General features: G+C 43.1%; 1 long non-coding RNA gene across 1 annotated transcript; it reads left to right on the forward strand.

The window, feature by feature from the left end:
- The first annotated feature begins 226 nt into the window (after positions 1-226).
- On the forward strand, positions 227-3,344 carry LOC125940797 (uncharacterized). Its single transcript, XR_007464004.1, has 3 exons — positions 227-289; positions 1,297-1,435; positions 3,216-3,344. It is a non-coding gene; the product is annotated as an uncharacterized LOC125940797 (long non-coding RNA).
- Positions 3,345-6,656: the final 3,312 nt, after the last annotated feature.

Consider the following 6,656-nt stretch of genomic DNA (forward strand, 5'->3'; position numbering starts at 1 on the left):
TTGCACCAGCGTGTGTCGCAAGAGGATGCAGCGCCGCGACGTATCATAGCGGCTACCTGACAAAGCGAGGAGTGGCGCGACGGCTCATCGGCGTCATCGCTTGCGCCGACGCAGTCTGAGCAGCCGAGCTGACTGCGCTCTCCGCGCAGCTTCCCTCCAGTTTACGTAACTTTTGAACCCGCCGTTACACTCACCGTTATTTTTGTCAGGACCAGCCGTTAAGTTACTGACGCGTATTCGTTCATGAACTGCGGAGCGCCAGACTGCCTTCCACATCTTCTTTGCTCACGTAAGTAGTCACTGCCACTTTAACACCTGTCGTGTTTAATTATTTACGGTTTTCAGGCGGGAGTTTTAGGTGGAAGTTTTAGGCGGTAATGAAGTTTTGCAATGAAAGCGCCTTGATTTGAACTGGAATCTCTAATATTGTTTAAGAGGCATGTTTACGTCTGCGTACGTTTCTTTTATTGTGTGCGTATTCAGGTTTGCCAAAGCTGTCTAAAATTACCTCTGTGACGTTTCGTTGACCATTGATCGTTAGGATGACGATGACATTCCCGTTTGGCGCAGAATGATGAGACGTGCTACGATCTTCGCGTAGCCACAGCATTCTTCCGTCAACGCTCTTGTGCGAGATCACTCGTGTGTTTTTCCGAGCGTGAAAGATGCCCGCGAATACACGCAAAATTGCCGAACGACTGGCCGCTCGAGGCAGTTTGCGTGTATTGGCAGGTATGTTTCACACTTGGAAAAACACTTTATGTAGCTCATATTGAGAAACAGAAAGCGGTATCAGGGGTTTCTCATGTTGCTTTACAATCTTCTCATTGACACTTTTCTTCTAACTATAATAATTGAGAAGTTAATCAATTAATTAGAACTAATTATCTAACTAGGCGGAATGCAAAAAATAATCTGAGTATCTCCAACATTACCTTGGTTCTGTCCTGGTACGTGGCACTTGCATATTTTTAGTATGGCTAAAGTTAAATGAAACACCCTGTATGTAGTGCACTGTTGCCTTGTTTTTTGTAACATAATCCGACAGTGTAGCTATTTACAGCATCTTTTTTTTAGGATACCTAACATTTTTTGGCTTCAGTCATGCAGCAAATAAATTTTGAGGTCGCACTGGCGTTTTCTTTTTGCAAGTCTGTGCAGTAACAAAATTCTGTTAAAAAAAGAAAAATTCCAATATACAGTTGTAATAGGCACTGCTGTTACATTATAAACATAGATACTCCGAGTTTATCAGCATAACAATAAAGAGTTTTTTTTTTGTAACTTACTTTGCAGGCACATACCTACGTGCAAGAGAGAAGGCGCGTGAGGGTGAAGACACCGATCATGTACCCTCTACAGGTGCCGAAAGGGGCAGACGAAAACGCCGCCGCCCAAAGGGCCACCACGAAACTCCTGAACTCCAAGAACCCAGGTAACTGTTATGTCATATTAAAGTCGTACAAATTAAATTTTCAGCGTGACACATATACAGTCGTATCTCGATAATTCGAACTCGAAGGAGCCCGAAAGTTTGTTCGAATTAAAGGAAAACTTATTTCTGAAGTATTCGTGCACCACAGCACGACGTACGAATGGAGTCATTATATATCACGGCGCGCAAGCAGTTGGCGAGTAGGGGCCACGAGACTGCCCACGTCGGCCAACGCTCGCAGAAAACGATGCTGTAGGGAGCGGGCGGCGCCAGCACGGCGGCGCCGGGCGCGCGCGCGGACACGTCGAAGGTGAGGGAGGAGGGCGTCAGGGAAGCGGATTTGGCTTCAGCAGAGGTGACCCCGTCGCTTCGGTGGCTCCCCTCACTCTCCCTCTCAACTCCCTCGTAGCTCCCCCACCTTCGACTGTCTCCGTGCGCGCCCGCCGCCGGCCCGGCGCCATTAACCATCTCCCTTTCTTTTCCTGCCGTTGAAGCGAGCGTTGGCCGGACTGGGCCTCCGTCGTTGCTTCCGTCTGCGTCGCAGCCGCAGCGTTGAGACATCGACTCGAACACGCGTGTTACGGCGCGACGACGTAACGGCGACCTTGCCATTTGAGAGAGAGAAATTTACGCCGCGGTTCTTTTTCTTTTATTGCGATAGAAATTATATGGGCACTCCAAGCGCATTTTTGCCGCCGTCGTCGTCGCCGTGATATTCCGTATAAAGTGCAACGGCGATGAAATCGACGCCGCGTGCCATGTGTGGGTTTTAGTGTGTGGGCTCATTTCGGTGTAAGCAATAAATTGCATATGCAAGCACTCTAGATCACAATTGATTTATAAACTGCACGAGCTTAACCTTTAACCCATTGCGTAACTATTAATGTCACCAAGGTCAAAGTTAGTGAAACTGGGTGGAAAATTACGGCTTATGTTCCCACCTTGTGTTTGGATGACTCACTGTTTTGGTAAAAAAAAATTCTTTACAAGTGCTTGGCAATGTTATTGTGTGGAGGTTTTCAAACAGGCAAGTCATAGGCGTGCAACATTTTAATGGTTTAATTACAAGCAACTGAAGTTCTTACTGTATATGCTTGAAGCAGCCGTGATGCAAATAGTCGCTGTTACTGAAGGTTGCACTCGTCTGCTGTCTTTTATTTTTTAAGGAATCGCAATATATTTGCTCAATTTGAAGTATGCGATGTGTTTGATAGACTGGTGTTTAGGTATATACTCAAGCCTGCGCCATTTCTGAATTGGCTATGTGATCTGTGGCGAATAAAATTGGTGTGGTGTAACAATGCTGTCACACTGAAGCTGTGCCTTTGCAGAGCCGCACTTACCTCTTTTCTCGTACAACATTATCAGAAATGCATTATCTATTCCTTTCTTTGAATGCTAATTGGCACCTACTTCGCACATGTTTAGGAGGCTGCTGTCATCTACCAGTCGCCAACTAGTCAAGACAACAGCCTCCTGAAAGCTAGCAAAATAGCCGACACTTACACTGGTTGTCGATTGTACATGCAACACCTTCAGTTAGATGTAAAGTATGTCTTCAAGGCAACAGAAGGGAATTTCACTTGTGATCGGTTAATGTTAGAACCATGTTAAAGGTGGAATGCTCGAAAACTGTGTGCTTGGACCAATATATTGTAGTGCTGCCCATTGCCAAGATATATTGCAGTGCTTATTGCCAGTGCATTGAAAAACTATACGTTCACTAAGAAAAGTGTGCTTCAATTAACATACGTTTTACACATGCCTAATGTTTTTTCAGTAAGAAGACCTGCTGAATTAAGGAGCTACAGCCCAGCAGCCTGTTCGAAACCAGGTTTATCAAGGTCGATACCTGTAATGGACGTTACTCGGAGGCACTCATTTAATGTTGATTGCTAGCTTGTCTAGTCGTGTTTACTTGCAATAAAAAATGTTATTGCTGTATGTGTTTCGTGTATTGCACAAGCGCAAACCTGCATGCCACCGGCCGGCCAAACGCCGCACGGGCATGGGGAGAGGGAAGGAAAGGGAGACGAGGGGGGCGCTAGAGGGGAGGGTGAAAGAAAACGGATTTCAAAATCCTGATTGTAGCAGGATTCAATCTGTATTTTTAAAATGCTTCTAATGGTCTTGCAAAATCCCATTTCAAGACAGGATTTTTCGAAACTACTTTAAGCAGGATTCTAGAACTTCTTGCAATAGTCATATCCGCCGGACATTAGCAACGATATACGACCGTTTATCACCTTCTAAACGGACTGCACGGATTTTTTAGTGCGTCTTTCAGACGTTCATTTAGTCTTGGCGAATCGGTATGGACGCAGTTTTCTATCGCTTTTGTGCTAGCTGGGTAGGGCAAAGCAATAAAGTGCCTCGAAATTTATTGTAGTTCCACAACCAAATGCGCGTGCATGTTAGTACAATCAGCAATTGTTGGCATATTGAAAGTGATTTGATTCAACAAATTGTATATAAACAAGCAAATAAGTATGACACGGAATTCAAGCATTTGGCAAGCTTCAGTACACTTGTAAATCCACAAGTGCAGCCAAGACTAAAAGTAACTCAAAACAGCACCATGAAGTATTCGGCAGTCCTTGCATGTGTTTGAACAGGACACACTTGTTTTTGCAAGTAAACGAGCATGCTACAACGAATGATGCAAAGTAGGCCTGACAGCAGCAATGACCCGAAGAAAAATAAACAGTGAAAGTACTTTTGAATACCTATGCTATTTCAAATTGATATCTACATACAACTTACTGCCACATGCTATGCTCTCATGTAACATGCAGCTGCAGAGACAAAAGAAGTCAAGGTCGCACACCCCACTGAATTAATTTCCTTAGCAATGTTCAGTACCTGACATATAAACCACCCAACTAGTGAACATGACAAAAGTTCACAGCAAGATGGTCACAATGTAACAGTAGTCAAGTAGGTGATGTCTCACGCTGAAGTTAACAATCCAACAAGAGGACTAGTACGCAACTCCAGCAGACAACAATGCATATGTAGATGTCACTACGTAGGTGCATGTTGCCATGCCATCTGACTTAAGTTGGCATCAAAGAGGTTCATTAAAGATGGGCGCATACACAAGTTGCTGTCAAAGAGGTTCATTGAAGAGCTGCATATGCCCAGTGGCCCCAGGGGCACATAACCAGTGGCCTCAGTGGTGCTAACCTATTGCGGCCCCAGAGGCACATACCAAATTTCCACAAATATATGAAGCTTTCAAAATTTCTTGCCTCAAAACACGCCTTGCGTTATATAACCGACACCGGCACAAACACCAAGACCAATTTCAGCAATCTGAGTGGTCTGAGTAAATTCCCCTATTTTTTCCACACACCTTACCTTCCCAACTAAACCCCCATGTTGAGCATTTCAACTTACCTCCCCCTACTGTATGCACCCCTGCTTATTCTCCTAGATGTCCTTGGAGTGGGGAAAAGTGAAGTATATAAATGCTGCCAAGGAAAACAGTTGTTGCCCTAGCAAGGACAACTCCTCCTTTCGTAAACAATTTACCACCTGATACAACACCTGTTTCACCACTGCTAATCACCTTCAGCTGAATATTGCATATCAGAAAAAGCAGCAATTCAACCATAATTTTGCTTGCATACTGAGACATGAAAATTTCTATAGGATGTCAAACATTTAACACAGGAACCCTTAACAGTACCCATAAGTGTGAAATTCTCTCATAGGCGGAGCGGTCAACACTTAACCAACAAGGCTGCACACATATAGCATCACTACGAACATTTTCTCTGCACAAAGCTCTAGCCTCCTAACGGCAGGGGATGCTGCATGGAGCCAAGCATGCATTTCAGAGTAGGTATTTTGTATTTTCTTCTACCATATGGAACATGAAGATCAAAGAATGTAGGCTGAGCATGCTGTGCAAGCAGCGGTGGCCTTGAAAAGAGAAGGAATCCACACGAAAAATCTTGGTGCATTGAAATGGCAGTGGATGGTATGGATCACCCTGAAAAACGAAGAAAATGGATTATGTACTACTGTACTTGCAAACTTATACCATATGAATATTTAAACATAGCATCACAAATTGCAATAAAGTAGAAAGACGGGCGAGTTTGAAAGGATGCGTCTTTTGGTCAGCCCGAGAACAACTAAGGACACAAAGGTAGAGCGGCACAGGACGAGTGCTAATACGTGTTAGCCCTCATCCTGTGTCCAAAGTTGTTCTCTCGCTGACCAAAAGTATGCGTCACAAATGATTTGACAGTGCTTGGCTATCCAATGCCACAACACCAAGTGTATTTTGGCTAACTCAGGTTAAGAAAAACGACAGTCAATCACTACAGTTGCAGACTGCACACAGAATATTGTGAAAATTTCACATCATGTGAGCATCATTATTATCTTATGGTCTAAAGTAAAACATTAGGGGTGTGCGAATAGTGACTTTTGAGACCAAATTGAATAGTTTTCGAACAATGAACAGCCGTTATCACAAAACGATGGGATAACGGCTACAATCTTACTACACTTAAAGTTATTAAGTTTCTGTCATCACATAGTACACAATGAAGTGTTGCTTCTTAAAAGCATAAAACAGCAGTAGAAGCAAACAAGCAATTTCTTCGCAAGCACATGACTCTATAGAGTGCTAATGATCGTTGTATAGCCTATAAAGTATGGCGACCTAAGTGACACAACCTGCTCCACTGTGCACATTTTCAGGTTTTATGTCTATACTATGCCCGCGGGGTGAAAATTTAGCATACATTTATCCAATTTTATGTTGAATTGGCCGCAGTTCACGTTTCGAAATACTTGAAAAGTAATAGAAGAATATTCGAATTTCTGAATATTGGCTATTCCATTCGACAACCGAATCAGATAGGACACTATTTGATTTGTTATTCCGAAAATTTCAGATATTCGAACACCCCTAATGACATCATGGCACACAGTAAGCTACAAACAAGTTTTTAAATGAATACCCACGAAAATTTGAAAATGTTTTATTAACTGATATGGACTGCAATATTTGTCATCTGCAAAGGGCGTTTCTTCGATTTTGATTTGACTGAAAAATAAATTATGGACCTTGGAGCCATTTCTAAAGTGTTTTCATCCAGCTAGAGTGGCTTATAGGAACCAATAATCAGATATAAGAACCTATATTTTGTAGCGAAGAAAAGAGCTTATGATAAAAGGAATCTGTAGCTGCAGTGTATAAATG

The sequence above is a fragment of the Dermacentor silvarum genome, chromosome 10 (genome assembly GCF_013339745.2).
Source record: "Dermacentor silvarum isolate Dsil-2018 chromosome 10, BIME_Dsil_1.4, whole genome shotgun sequence".
Taxonomy (NCBI): Eukaryota; Metazoa; Arthropoda; class Arachnida; order Ixodida; family Ixodidae; genus Dermacentor; species Dermacentor silvarum.